Here is a 16,035-nt window from a genome sequence, read left to right on the forward strand (position 1 = left end):
GAAGCTTCAAGTAAGGAAACCTGAGAGAGAAGGGAGAGACCAGCAGATTATGCACCTTGAAGCTCACTGGTAGACAGTCCTGAGGAAGAAAGCATCACCTGTACATGCCTTGATCTGGACATTTTCACAGCCTTAGAGCTTCAAACTTGTATGTTAATAAATCCTCATTGTAAAAGCCAATCCATTTCTTATATATTGCATTTCAGCAACTTTAGCAAACTGAAAGAATAGTAATTCAAATAAAGATTTCCTCCCTTGTAGAGCTTATATTCTTGCAGGGAGAGATAGGCAATGAATAATAAATTTTAAAGCATAAATAAACTGTAGTAGAAAGTTAAAAGTGCCATGGTTTTTATGCCATATGCCCCAGCAGTTGCTGTCAAAATAGGCAAAGTCATGGCACCTGGGAAGGGAGTGCTGGTGCTAGCCAGATGCCGCTCCAGACGCAAAGCTGCCATCGTGAATGTCATTGATGATGGTGCCTCAGATGCCCCTACAGCCGAGCTTTGGTGGCTGGAATTGACTGTTATCCTTGCAGAGTGCAACTGCCATGGGCAAGAGTAAAATGATCACGTCTTTCATGAAGGTTTATAACTACAATCTCCTCATGCTTGCAAGTACTCCGTGCCTATCCCCTTGGACAAAATCATTGTCAATAAGGACGTCTTCAGACAGCCTGCTCTTAAACGTAAGACCTGGTACAAAGCCAACGTCAAGTTCAAGGAGACGTGTAAGACAGGCAAAAAACAAGTGGTTCTTCCAGAAGTGGCAGTTTTTTATATTTTGTGTTTCATTCTTTAAAAATAGGGGTGGGCAATGCTGGTGTAGTGGCAGAGTTTTCACCTGCCATGCCAGAGACTCGGGTTCGGTTCCTGGTGCCTGCCCATGCAAAAAAATAATTCTTTGGGCGGTGCGATGGTGCCTCAGCAGGTGGAATTCTTGCCTGCCATGCAGGAGACCTAGGTTCAGTTCTCGGTGCCTGTCCAGGTTAAAAAAAATGGAAAAAAAAATTATCATGGTTTGAAGCATGCCACTGCCATGACAGAAGGAAAAAAGAGCCCCTTTCCTGAGAGGGTGTCAGGCAGGTAGTTAATACCCCTGCCTCACTTTCATTTATTGGTGATTGTCAAGAACTCATGGTGCCAAAAATCCACAAGGAGACTAGCCAGTAAGTCCTATCCTGCCAATGGCCTTGTGGTGGTAGTGGGGTTGGGAATTGGGAGAGCTGGGCTGGAATTTTTTGGTACATTTTACTAATCTATAAGAGCAAAAATATTAGATTCCTGAGTTATTAATTTTAGGGAGTGGGAGGAGTTAGACTTTATTGAGGTGGTAACATTTCAACAAAATCTTGAGAGAGATAAGGGGCTTAGCCATGCAGCTGTTTGGAAGAGAAATACTCAAGGTAGAGGATGCAAAGATCCTAAAGGCAGACTGTAGTTGTCCTGTTTGAGGAACATTTAGGAGACCAGTGTGGCTGGAGCAGATCAGGTGAGACAGAATATTGGTGGAGCTGAGGACAGAGATGTCATGGGGCCAGAATGTGTGAGAAGTTATGCACCATTACAATGGCGTAACTCTTACCATAGATAAAATTAGGTGTTACTGTGAGTTTTGAGCAGCATCCTGGAAAGAGCTGACGTATTTCAAAGGAAATCGTTGATTATGGTTTTGAGACTAGAAATATAGTGGGGAAAATGTCAAAGCTATTTCACTCATCAATGTGTTGAAGAGGCCAGTTAGGTTTTTCAAATGATTTCCCTTTTCACCTGGACACTTAACATGGAGACATTTCTCAGTTTCCCTTGCAGTTAATGTGGCCATGTTAGGGATACCACTTATGGATCTGCCCCCAATTAAAAAAAAATGTGGGACTCATTTTCTTCCCCTTTTGACAGCTGAAGGGAGAAGATGCTAAAGGTAGAACTGCTAGAGTGGAAGAGCCTGGATCCCTGAATGATTGTATGGAGTCAATAATCCCCCTTCCCAAATTTACGTCATCAACCACTAGAGATTAAATGAGTAAGAAATGAACTTCTACTGAATGCAGCCAGTGCCATAGCAGTTAGCATTGCTCTAATTAATATGGAAATGGAGTTCTAATTAATGCCTGGCATTGGTTTATCAATTAGGAGACAGGTAGCAAGGGATGAGATACTTGGAAGGCAAGCCACATACAACAGAAACCATAGCTCAATGAAATTGTTCGGAAAAGCCAAAGCATTAGCATGTGTTGGCTGCTCTTGGCTACCTTTTGCCAGTGTATTAGAGATGAGTTCAGGGAACAAGTAGGCAATTTCAGGCAGAGATTAGAGAAGATAAAGGGATTCCAGATATCAGTGGCCTGGCAGGGTCAACAAAACTGTTTCTTGTGGACTCTTTCAAATCCATAGATGGATAAGATTAAAAAGGGTTTTGAGAGACAACCACCCACTAAGGTTTCTTAGTTGAACAATGACACGACTTTGCAGGAGAGATAGATTAAGGATGCTACATGACATCAAAGACAGTTGTTCCAGATCATTTCAAGGTCTAAGTTAAGACAGAGTTGGGCATTACAGGAGGAAGAGGTGGAGATACTGAGAACAAAGAAATAAAGTGGATTTGAGAAGTATGTAAGGGAGAAAATTTTGGGTAGTCACTAGCATATGGTACTAATAGGAGGCAGACAAGCTTACTCATTTTTGTGGTATCATATTGTTTAAGAAACAAGGAGACTGAACAAAAGAAATGTCTTCTACTGTTTGAGGTTTAAAAAGAGAAGTATGGGCATCCAAACTTGAACAGGAAGGAAACACTAAAATATCTATTTATATTCATGTCCATCTAAGAATATGAAACAATTTAAACTTTAGCCATATTTATTATATTGATTAGCCTTGGGTCCTCAAAGTTTCTTGGGTCAGACAATCAGTCACTTGCCGCATATAGTACTTTGAGGGATCCTGTGAGATGTGGGGGAATTTTACAATCAGGAGTGACTGACACTGTTACACTTATTTATTCATTCGCCTTCATCATATTGCTACCTGTTGCAATTTACATGTGCCCATTTGAATGAATTTATGGATCATATTATTCAATTTTAATAAATTCACCTTAAAAATGAGCAAGAGGCTTAAAATATTCCTGCAATGAAAAGTCAAATTGAAAATGATATTAATAATACAAATATAAGGTACCAATGAAGAAATGACAAAACTGACACTTCTCTCACTTTTTGTATGAATTCTTTGTAAGTCACATTACAGAATAAGTAAAATGATCTCATTGGATCTTATCAGGAGTAGTCTAAATTGTGAAATTTAAAATATTAAGAATACCTTTGAAAATATGGATTTATATACACTTTTATACATACTGTGTTAAATATGCGCAATACATTAAACGCATAAAATGAGATATTAGCTAATCATAGCAGTTTATTTCTGTATTTAGGAATGTGCGTGTATATAATTATAAATATATATACAAGCATGTATTGCAAGGATAACTGTGAGAGAGCGAAATATTGCAGAGACTTTGTAGGATTCTAGATACTTTGTAGGATTCTACTAATTATCTTTCTACAAAGATACTTTGTAGGCTCTAGATACTTTGTAGGGCTCTAAATTTTGTTCTTCCCATGCTTTATTTGTTTTTGTTTATTTTTTTGAGCTCACAGAATTGTCAGCTAGGCTTTATTAGTGAAAATTTAGTGGTAGAGATGTAAACAAAATCAACAATCACGTCAACAATAAATAAAACTTTGCTTTTCTACCAAGTGGCAAACGTTGCTATCAATGTTGTCTAAACAAATACAGTGACAAATGGATACAGAAATATATACTGGTTGAAACACAGTACAGTTTATTTCTGGCATACATTTTAGTCCTGGGCAGGTGGCTCCATCTCCATATATTCTTGCAGGACCTTTGGCTGATACAAGTATTTCTGGACTTTTAACACATGACTTATCTGATCCCCTCTATGGCTCTTTCTATGGATGCTTGGAAGGGAGAATTGATGTGATTGAGTGGATGTGGGAGAGTTGAATGAGCCAGGTCTGAAAGTGGCACATCTATGTCCACTCATATTCCACTGATTAGGATTAAGTCACGTGGCCACACCCAAGTGCGAGGGATTATAGGCTCCCAGAGCACCCATGAGGAAAAGGAAATGGATTTTGATTAATTGCTAGGAGCATTGGGCATAAAATCTATTCTCAGCTTATATTTAAATGCATATAATGAAAATTGCTCAATCACAGAATATAGGAAGCTGAAACTATTTATAGGGAGAAGCTATTTTGCATATCAGGTATTTCATGAAATGTACTCTATACACTTCATTAAAACAAGAAAAAGAGGGTTTGAAACTCAAAGCTAAAAAAATGTAGTGTATCTCAGGCCCCCTGGGAGAATTCAGAAGGGCCCAGGTGTTCAAATATATTGCTCTACAGCTGTTGCCTTCATCTGTCCCCAGCGATAAGTTGCCCCCCTCCCATGAGGTTAGAAGGGAAGGAATTTGTTCTCTGTAGTTACCACCAAACTGGAATCACATTGCAGGTATGGAGGAGTGGTCCTGATTTTCTGTAGGTCTAGCTATACAAGACCTATGGCTTAAAAAAGTTTCTCAGAGCTGATGGGAATGGGGGAGGATATTTAAACCTTACAGTCAATAAATGCGTTCCAGACAAACTACAAGTCTATTATGTGATTTGTTTTCTTAGAGAGCAGTAAATGACAAAAAGGAAATTTTCAGTTGAGGAATATGCAGTCCAACTTACTTTTCACAAGGTTGAAAACTATAGATGCAATTATGACAAAAAGTGTTAAAATAGTAGTATCATTAGCTCTTTGAAAAACAAAGGTTTTGGCTAAGTTATAGCTTTGAAAAGAATTGTATTATGTGGGATGCAAAACTGTTCAAACTGACACCCAATTTTTCTATCTTTTGGAGCAGTTAGCTACTAGACTCTAGAAGCGCTAATAAGATAAATTGAAAACATCAAGGTTAAACTTTTAATCATCTTTCTAGTATTTTCATATTATAATAATGAGCCCATCCACTGAGAGAGAAAAATAATTACCACTGAGAAAGAGGAAGGGATCAGAAAAGGAATAAAACACGCATTTAGATAACCTTGGTATTAACAGCCATAGAGATATCTGTAATCATTTGCGTAAATAAAAATTTCAATGTCATATTCTTTATTGTCTTGTAACTAAAAGAATGTCAGTTTCTTAATGAGTTATGTAAATCTTAGTTTATCAAGAGATCTGTATATACCGATATGAATGTATCTAAATGAGGGACCTCCTAAATCCTTTAGTGCCTTGGATTTTAAAAGTCAATTTAAAATATACATATTAATATTTAGGATGTAAGTAAAAAGTTTTAAAGCTGAATAACATAACCATGACTATAAAAAGGATGATTCTCATAAAGAACTCAAAAAAAGGAAGACTGTAAAGAAATCTCTGTGTCTTCAGTTTGGGTTTTTTTCTGGCTCATTTATGTTTCCAATCTTCATTTTGAATAATAATATATCAAATTATATATTTTCCATAATATAACAAATTATCTTTCCTCCATTTTTACATTGTATTTTCCTCCATTATTTAATTGTATAGTTATTGATAGAGCTGTCAATATATTGTCATTATAAGATATTTTCTTTGCATATGATGACTCATGCCAAGTACCAATCCGGCCTCTGGCTAGCTTTGTGACTAAGAACAAATGATTTACCTTCACAGTCTTTATTTCTTTATGTCTCCATTAAAAATTATAATGTCAAACTTAATTTAGATTGATATTTTAAAGTTGGCCAACATAATGAGACTATAAAGTTCTCTGTAAATTATAAAGTGTAAATTTCATTTAGTTAGGTTTTAATAGAGCTAGGCTTTTCTGACATTGTCAATCAAATTCAATTATTTTAAAAATAGCCCTACCTCCAGTCCCAAGATCTCACGCATGATGTGGTTTGAGGTACATGGCAATAACCAACATCAGGTATTTTGTCTGGTGGTGCTTGCTCCTGGGAGCACGTGTCATATCATCACCCTCCCCAATGAGAAGTGTCCATGTCCATTGTCAATAACTAGGCATTTACTTGGACACACCCAGATAGCCAAACAGAAGCTTTCTAAAGCAAATGATTGCTTCTCAGCAATGAAAAATGGAAATGCTTGCTTCCAGCACTGAAGCCAGACTTGTGTTTACTTATTAAGAGAAATACTGAAAGCCATATCCTGAGACCAGCTGTTGAGGACAGGATACCCATAAGCTTTCATTGCTTTCCTCATGGCCTCTTAGAGAGCTTCTAGATATATAGAAAAAATTAAAAATTGGTTGGGAGGGCACCATGCCTTGGGCCTTGTTCTAGTTTGCTAGCTGCCGGAATGCAACACACCAGAGACGGATTGGCTTTTAATAAAAGGGGATTTATTTTGTTGGTTCTTCAGAGGAAAGGCAGCTAACTTTCCACTGAGGTTCTTTCTTACGTGGAAGGCACAGGATGGCCTCTGCTGGTCTTCTCTCCAGGCCCCTGGGTTCCAACAACTTTCCCCGGGGTGATTTCTTTCTCCATCTCCAAGGGCCCGGGCTGAGCTGCAAGTGCTGAGATGAGGAATGCCAAACTGCTAGGCTGTGCTACGTTGCAATCTCTCATTTAAGCACCAGCCAATTAAGTCAAACGTCATTCATTGCAGTAGACACGCCTCCTAGCCGACTGCAGATGTGATTGGCAACAGATGAGGTTCACATATCGTTGGCTTATGTCGGCAGCAACAAGATTAGGTATGCTCACCTGGCCAAGTTGACAACTGAATCTAACTAACACAGGCCTTAAAGACAAAATTCAACTGTCAGTTAAGCTAGGTCTATGCAAGTACATATTATCACTTATTTTAACATGTCTTAAACAGAGGACAAGCACAACAGTATTTGGCTTGCTTTGCATCGCTGCTATCAAAGCACTTTGTGAAATTAAACATAAGATAAATGGCGATGAGATAATAAATGGTGAAGTAATACAATTATGTCCTCACTGACCTATGAGCAACCCTTTAAATGTTTTTTGTAAATATCCAGTAATTCCATATGGCTCAGAGAAATTTATCCCCTTCATGCATTTCTCTGTATCACTTCTGTTAAAAGTCACATACTTAGGTGAGCCATGGTGGCTCAGCAGGCAGAGTTCTCGCCTGCCATGTTGGAGACCCAGGTTCGTTTCCCAGTGCCCGCCCATGCAAAAAAAAAAAAAAAAAAAAAGTCACATAATTTTATTATTCTCTTTATAGATTTTAAATCATCTTTTATTTCATTGGTATGTGTTATTATACATATCCAGCTCATCAACATAACCCCTTTCTTTGATAAAAATTGTTGAATCTTCATCTTATTTGGCTGACATCATCAAATCCTATATTTGGACCCCACATTATTTTTTCATGAAATGTTTATAATCAGTGGAGGTCATTTAATGTAAAATACCCAAATATTCTCCTCCAAGATCTAAAACTATTAAACAATTGTTTTAAGTAAAATAGGTCAACAAATGTAACTGAAGGTGGAGCATAAACATTGGTTGGATATTAGACAAGGGGTATTTTGGTGTGTGGAGGGATGCTAACTGATTAACTACCTTTATTTTCAATTACAACTATGCAAATGAAAAATAGACATTTTTTTCCATGATATTTTTCACCAATGCAATGAGATAATTGTTAATGTTAGTACTTGTTTGGAGAGTATCCTCTGACCTAGAGTATATGAGTCATGAGGTCAGGAATCTGCCTTCTCTAATTTTTATCTTCAGCACTTATCTTGGTGCCTTGTATATATCAGATTCTCAACAAACATTTGCTGAGTAAAATGACTTGATGCATTGAATGAATCAATATAGGGGATTGTGATGGTTTGGAACTATATGCACCCCAGAAAAACATGTTCTTAAACTTAATCCATACCTGTGGATGTGAACCTATCATAAATAGGAACATTTAGATGAGGTTTTTTCAGTTAAGGTGTGAACACCTCAATCAGAATCTTAATCTTATTACTGGAGTCTTTCAAAAGTGTCATAAAATTCAGAAACGGAGAGAGCAAGCCATAGAAGGGGAAGCCAGAAGCTAAACATCAGTAGAATCCAGAAAAAAAAGGAGAGACCAGGTAATGTTGCCACATGCCTTCCCATGTGACAAGCTAAGGGACCAAGTATCACCAGCAGCCAGACCCAGAACATCAGTTTTGGGGGACAAAGCATCACCTTGATGTCAATTTGATTTCAACTTTTTCCTAACCTCAAAACCATAAGCAATTACATTCCCATTGTTTGTAAGTCAACCCATCACATGGTATTTGCTTGAGCAGTCAGGAAATTGAAACAAGGATACATTCCATGCTTCATACTTAGAATGAAATTCCAACTTCTTACTATATCCCAGTTTGTTCTCTGCTAAGGGTACTCCTCCCCAACCCACCCAATGGGACACTTTCAATATCCTGGGGCATCTTCCATTGTCATAACTAGTGTAGAGGCATGTTGCTGGTATCTCGTGGGTAGAGGCCAGGGATGCTTCTTCAATGCATGGAACAGCTCCCTGCAGGAAAGCCTTTTCGGATCCACAGTGCCAATAAGAAATCAGAGTGCCCTGATTGGCCAGGCTATGGCCTTTATCTGCAACCATTTCCCTTCCTATTTTCCCTTTCATTTACAATGTTCATTACATCCTGAAGTTCTACCAGGTACTTGAAACTCCAAACATTTAGGGCTTTTACATGTAGTGCTCTTTCTTGGAAATTTTTCCCTCCTTATCTTTTGCACAACAAATGCTCATTTTTTAGGTTTCAGCTTAAATCTTCACCAACGATGGTGTTCATTTTTGTTCCACATTTTTGCGCTTACTTCCCACACAAAAATATCAAAATCTGTAGTTGTACGTATGTACTTGTGTCATTTTCTATTTACTCTATATTCGTGAGTTTAGGGACTCTACTTAGCATAATGACAGCACATAATGAGAGCTCCAAAATTTATTAACTGAAAATAAGCAGCATTATTGGAATACAGTGAGCTGTATGTAGGGAGAGTTGTTCAAGATGAAGCTGAATGGATAATCAGGTAAGATCCTATAAGCCATGGAGTATCAACTGGAATTCATTACATGTTCAATGGAAACCATTATATTGTTTGCAAAGGGAAATGAACAGAATCTGATTTTTTTCCCCAAAAAAATCAGTATGGAGGGATTTAATTAGAATGGGAGGAACTTTGAGCAGTGTAACCAGTAAAAAGAAGCTCTGACCATGGTCTACATGGAGGTGATGGTAGCTTGGATCATTAGTGCCTGAAGCACAAATGTCAAGAAGTGATTGGATTTTATATACATTTGAAAGTAATGGCAAGGTATGCTGATGGATTGGATGTAGATGAAAGAAAAGTTTTCATCAAGGAGCAAGGTTCCAGTTCCTGGCTTGGAGAAGAATAAGACAGGAAAAGTTTATAAGGGAGAATCAACAGTATAGTTGAGACCATTTGACGATTGAGCAGCTTTTAGAACAATGGAGAAAGTATATTATTTAGGTTTTTGCATGTACAAGTCTGCAGTTCAGAAGAGAAATATTGTTTGTGTATAAGAATTCAGAGTTTGTCAGCATAAGGAAACTGTTTAAAACTTGAAGCTATATAAGACTCTATGTACTGCTAATGAAGTGACAGGAAAGACTATGTCCCAGGGTCCAGACTTGAAACACACTAAAATTTAGAAGTGGAGTGGAATAAAACAGGCAAATGTAACAGACTCAAAAGAACAGCTGTGAGAGAAGAAGAATGCACGGAAATCCACAAAGGAGAGCGTTTTAAGGAGGAGAGAGAGTAGCCATCTGTGTGGAAAGCACAGTGATGTTTAGTCAGATGAGTACAAGGCTGCGTCCTTTGGATTTGGTAACATTGATGTGATGCGGTAGTTTTGGAATTGTGCTAAAGGATGGAGGGTGAAAGGCAAACTGCAGTGAATTCGTATATGAATGAATGATTGCAAATTGAGTGAAAATAGGGCTTATAGACAGCTCTTATGAATTTTTTTTGTTGTGAAGTGGGTGTGGGACAGTATAGAGAGATGTGAGTGTTGTTAGGGTTTTATGGAGCATCCGGGATGGGGATCGAATGATGATGGAGTTCTCTGATGGAGAAGGAGTAAGATAAGATGCAAGAGAGGAAGGAAATAACAATATCAACCTATTTCAGCTCCAAACTGAGTCTTCTGTATTCTGTACTGTGATCCCGGGGCAGCGACACTGCCAACTACATTTCTCATTTGCCTGATGGGTTTTCTGTTAAGTTTTACCAAAGAGGCCCTAGAGGGAGTCTGGAAGTTAGAAAGATGGAAGAAAGCATTTTCCTCTTTGAGTTTAATTCCTCTTTCTGTCAAGGTTACCCCAGCATCACATGGTTCTGGTGTCTAGCTTTTTCCCATACTCTCAGAGGCAGCCTCTGCACCCCTCAGAGCCAGAAGCTTACATAGAGATCAGCAACCAGGAACGTCCTTCCCACAGGATCACTTGCCAGCTCCCTGCAGCCTAGGTTCTGATATCCCAAACTCTTTCCTGTGTTCTTGAGCTCTAGCAGAGCTGCCTCCTGCCTCCTGCCTTCTGCACCCCTTGAGTGTCCCATTTTGCCTTTTCAATCCTCCAACACCTATATAAACTGAGTCCCTCTATTGTAATTGGTTCTCTGTGTTGAAGTACCTAGCACAGCTTGGGTTTTCTTGGCCTTTTATTAGCAAAAGAGATTTTGTTAAAACTGCAACAGGAGAGAAGGTGAATATAGACACAGGATAATGTGCATGCTGCAAGATGTGGCTATATCAGATTCTTTGCTTGGGTCATGAAGTTAACAGTGCAAATCAGCTGAGAGTTAAGGAGGGAAGTGAAGATGGAGGACAGGTATTCAGAAATGTGGGAAGACAGGAGAATACTTAGATTGGAAAGTCATCCAGAGATCTCTAAGAGGTTGCCAGACAGTAGGTGGTAAGTGCCTCTGGGGTTGTGATCATGGTTTTAAAGTGAAACCAGTAGACATTAGGACTTTTTCTTTAGGATTTTCCACCAGTCCTTGGTATGCTGGGGTGAAGTCATGAAGGGCTTTGGATGCCATGCTAAGGAATTTCAAATCCTGTAAACTGGAAGCCAGAAACATGGTACACTTGCCATCTGTCCCCTCTGTTGTTCCATGTCCTGCTAATCTTTATAGTGCAGTATACCAGGCAACCATAAACAAAATCAATTTCTATTGGCATATAATTTAACACCAATTTACCACCTCTTAAATAGGCCATTTTGAACTGACAAGTGACCCTATTGATTTTTTTTTTCTTCAGAAGGGTATTTGTTACTGCAGTACAGAGCATGAATTAGAGGGAAGATAAAAATAGAAACAAAGAGACTACTTGGGAAGCAACACTCAATTGCAGAGATTATGAAGTCCTGCATGAAGACATTATAAAGATAAGAAGTGCCATGTTTATTTTCTTAAGCTGTGATCCAGCTCCTTTTCATCACTATCTATCCTTAAGAGGAAATTAGGCATTAAACCCTAAATCTCGTTTTTGAAGCAATGTCTTTGCAGAGGGGAACCAACGAATAGCTAAACCTCTTCAAGTGGGTAAGAGTAGGGATTGGGATTTCTATGAAACCTTAAAGAATACTATAATATACAACTACTGCTAAAACCTTGGACAAGAAAACCCTTTATTATTTTTTATATTCTCATAACACTAGTATTTCATGTCATGTATTTTAAAAAATGCTGATTTCACGAAAGCCTTAAAACCCAAGAGGAGCAGGCCCCAAGAAATGAAATCTAATCAACAAAATGCTTATGGAACAGAGATAGTGACAAAAATATGCATTGATTGGCAGTGGGAACTCTCACAGAGATGGGAAATGTAACATATTTATGACAGTCATTCTCTGTATGAAGCTCTAAGTTTCAGTCTTCTAGGCTGCTAAAAGCAAACACCAAGAAATGGGTTAGACAGTGGGAATTTATCTGCTTATGGTTGTGAGGCCAGGAAAATGTCCAAACCAGGGCATCATCAAGTGGATGCTTTCTTCCCAAAGACTGGCTGCTGGCAATCCTTGGCTCCCCTGCCCCATGGCAAGGCATGCGGTGGCATCTGCTGGTCTCTCCCTTCTCTTCCGGTTTCATTGCTTCTTGATTCCGGGGCTTTCATTATCTCTGGATTTCATTTTGCTCATAAAGAGTCCAGTAATAGGATTAAGACTCGGACTCATTGAATTAGGCCACACCTTAACTGAAGTAACCCCATCAAGAGGTCCTACTCACAATGAGTTTACACCCACCAGAATGAATTAGATACAGGTACATGTTTATTTTCCTGGGGTACATACAGCTTCAAACCCCTAAACCATAGAAGAGAATTTTCTTTATTACCTTATGTCAATCTTGTCACAAGAACCATATAAAATCATTTTTATTTGAGGGCACTCATTATGTGCTAGGCATTCCTCTAAATGTGCTGCCTTCACTGAGTTCTCTCAACAATGCTATGAAGTAACCACTATTCTTAGGCCCATTTTAAGGATGCGGAAACTGAGTCACCAAGCGGTTAAGTAATTTACACAAGCCCCACAGTAGTAAGTGATGGAGCCAGTTATGAGTCCAGATGGTTGTCTTCAGAAGGAGCACTTACCTTCTCTACTGCAATGATTTTCAGTATCCATCACATTTTCTTGGAAGGAGACAGACAAGGAGCTGGAAAGTCATGTGGAGATAAGGATTTAGGCAAAGGAAGGTTAGATGAGTCAACTTTTAATAGCTTCTAAGTATTCGGCTTCCCTCTCTGAACCTCAAGAGCATGGGCACATGTCTTCTGGTATTCTTGTTTCAAAGATTCCCTGGCTAAACCATACCCATGCTGAAGAAAATAGACCATTTCTTTAAATATATGGGCAAATTCAACCACATATTTGTTTAGTAGGAGCCATTCAGTCTCATTGTAATTTCTAGATTTTGATCTTTAAGATTAACGCTCAGTAATCAGTTTCCCTCTGCTCCAAATTTTGAATATCCTGGTTAAGTACTCATTATTAACACTCCTATCTTTCCAGACATGTTTCAAGTTCTAGTTATTTCATAAAATATCTTCTCATTACCCTATCCCATTCAAGTTTACCATTTTCTTGAACCACTTTTTCTTAAAGTTCGTTTCATGTATTTTATGCATATGATTTGGTCCTCCAATAGAAAAACTTTGAATGCCAAGACTCCTTTTCATAATCAACATTTCCTCAGTCATTTAGCTTAAGGAATATGAGTCTGTAGAGTAAATAAACCAACTTGGAGATTGATCATTTATTAATTGATTAAAAAAAACTCTATTTTAAAAAACTTATTCTCTATAATACACTATATAATATCTTGTTTTAGTGAAATTTAAAAAATGGTAATTCACTAGTTTTATATATTTGTTTATCCTTGTAGTTGGATATACAAGTGATAGAATATTCATTTAGGCATTCTTCCTGCTGATTATGTAAATTTCCATAACTGCCTGTATTTATACTAGAATCAGAAGTCAACATATTTAATTTTCATTTCTCATCTCTAGGGAAGTCAGTTTAACAATTCTTAAGGAATACTATTTGTAACCCTCTAGGGGAGAAATGATTAGATTAGTGTAGAGGGAATTTGCTGTTTTAAATTCTGTAATTCCATGGAGATGTACAGAAGGCAAGTTTATGGTTTATATCGAAATCACATTAGGTTTAGGTACTGTTGCGTTTTACACCTTCTTCAGGCTTGTACATAACCTCTGCCTATTTATATTATAAAAATTCTTTAATGCTGCTCTCTTCAGGGGCTGATTTGTTACTTTGAAATCCATCTAGAACTTGTGTATCCAATATTCTTTTTATCCCCAATCCTGTTGCTTTTGTGTTTCAATGTGACATTTTCCTTTCCAAGTGGATCAGTTGTTTATAAAGGAAAAATGACCTGTGCTTGATGCTTCTGATTAAGTGAATACATATTTCATTGGCTTGTATCCTCTGCATCTTTAGCATTTAGTTACCACTTTAATTTCTGGGTGGAAAGGGAAATCATTTTAGTGGCTCTTCAACTTATTTTTAGATGAGTGCCTGGTTTCTATTAGGAAATATATTAGTAATCTAAAATCCCAGTGTTATGATTTTTGAAGTGAAATGACCCAGAACAGCATCTTTTAAAGCAGAATTTACAAATATGCCATAAATATTTATACTTCTCTGAAAGCATTCTGAGTATGTGTATATGTGTGAAAACTATATATACATACCCACCAGGCCATACATCCACAGATCACAAATGAGCCAGTTTATGTTTTTAAATTCGAACTCTAGCTTTTTCAACAAATTGCCCAGAAAAGAGCGACCATAAATCACTCATTTCCATTTTTTGTTGTTATCTTAGGATTTTATAGAAATGGCAAGACTTCTTGCCCTATGTTGTTCTGCTTTGCCCTCTCCTTCCTTTCACTATTCCCTTTGCTAATTAATGGGTAAAGTTACCGTCTCTACCAGGGCTTGCAGCTAATCAGGGAGTTTCACTTATTGGTTTAGGTAACAGCTTTCAGAATGCTAATGCATCACTGAGGTGAGCCTGGGAGCATGATTTTGGCAGAAAATATTTCCAAAGAAAATAGTCTGGAAAGAACTCAGCTCAAGCTTGTAGTTGACCTCTCCGGGCAGCTCATATCCTCTCTTGTCTCTCCCTATTAAATTATTCATTTCATTTAATATACTTATATTTAGTAAAATAGATCATTTTTAGCAGATCCAAATAATTTTTATTTTATTCATATTTGCATGCTCAGACACTTAATTTCCTCTCCTTGTCCCCCCCCAAAATGACCATCACTTTTTTGATATATTTTATTCTCTTTTGATACTTTCATTTGGCAAAATATTATATTCTAGACAGAAGTTCCAAATGCCCTTTTCACAGAAAGACCTTTACCTTGGCAGATGTCTCCCTAACCTAAATATTTGCTCATGATCTCTCCAAATGTTCCAACAATACTGGGCAAAGTACAGCCTTTTTTTTTTCCAACAGCAATATTAATATTTCTTTCTTTGGGGCATTTTGTTGAGGATGATTGTAGAACCCATTTAGAAAGGCACCAAAGACCTGGTGGATTATAAACTCTGTAGTGAACTTAATCTGTTTATTTCTAGTTTGTTTTATTTCCCCCTTTTTGCCTCCTAGAAAGAGCAATGTTTAATATACACCTGGGAAAGCTGCCTCCCTCTTGGAGAGCAGTTGATTTAGAAAACTGAAGACTTTTTGAGTTTTCAGGTTTTATATGAATTATACCACTGGCAGAAAAGTACTGGGGAAAACCACCACAGGGCTTGTCGTAGTGAGCTCACAGCTGGCTGACACCTCTTTGGATTTTGCTACTCTTTTTGTAGAAGTACTGAGTTCTGCAGTTGATACCACACCCCACCTGTTGGTAATCGCCTTCCAGCTTCCTTTCCACTGGGTTTTCTGTTCAGACTGGCGGGTAAAATATCATGGCACTGAGAGTCTTGCTGATGGCTGAAAATGTGTCGAGCTTCACCCACCCACTGATTGCTTTGGTTTCTGGGTTTTTGAAGTAGCTCTGACTCTGAGAGTTCAGCAAGTAGAAAGTTTTAAGAAAGTCTTTATTCCACAGTCACTATGCAAAGTCCAAGGACATGACCAAATTTTCACTCCAAGGACACGCAGGCAACCTGTTAGCGTGCAGATTTTCGGAACAGTTGTTTTAATTCCAGGTCTGTACTTCAAGTTTGGGAATAAATACAGAGCAATTGGGCTCTTTGATACCTGCCCAGACACAAGCTGTGTGTCTCTCAGGGGATTTACTCCATAAAGAGCAACAGTTTAAATAAAGCAGCAAGTGTGAGACATTTTGAAATTGATCTAAGTATTTCCAAAACTATTTACTGGGGAGATGGCAGAAAGACTAAAAGAGAAAGCAGAAGATTTTTGAGAATATATGG

The 16,035-nt window shown here is 37.9% G+C and overlaps 1 pseudogene; it reads left to right on the forward strand.

Moving 5' to 3' along the window:
- The first annotated feature begins 390 nt into the window (after positions 1–390).
- Positions 391–15,593, forward strand: LOC143680481 (large ribosomal subunit protein eL27 pseudogene; annotated as a pseudogene).
- The last annotated feature ends 442 nt before the right edge of the window (positions 15,594–16,035 follow it).

The sequence above is a fragment of the Tamandua tetradactyla genome, chromosome 4, assembly GCF_023851605.1.
Source record: "Tamandua tetradactyla isolate mTamTet1 chromosome 4, mTamTet1.pri, whole genome shotgun sequence".
Lineage (NCBI taxonomy): Eukaryota > Metazoa > Chordata > Mammalia > Pilosa > Myrmecophagidae > Tamandua > Tamandua tetradactyla.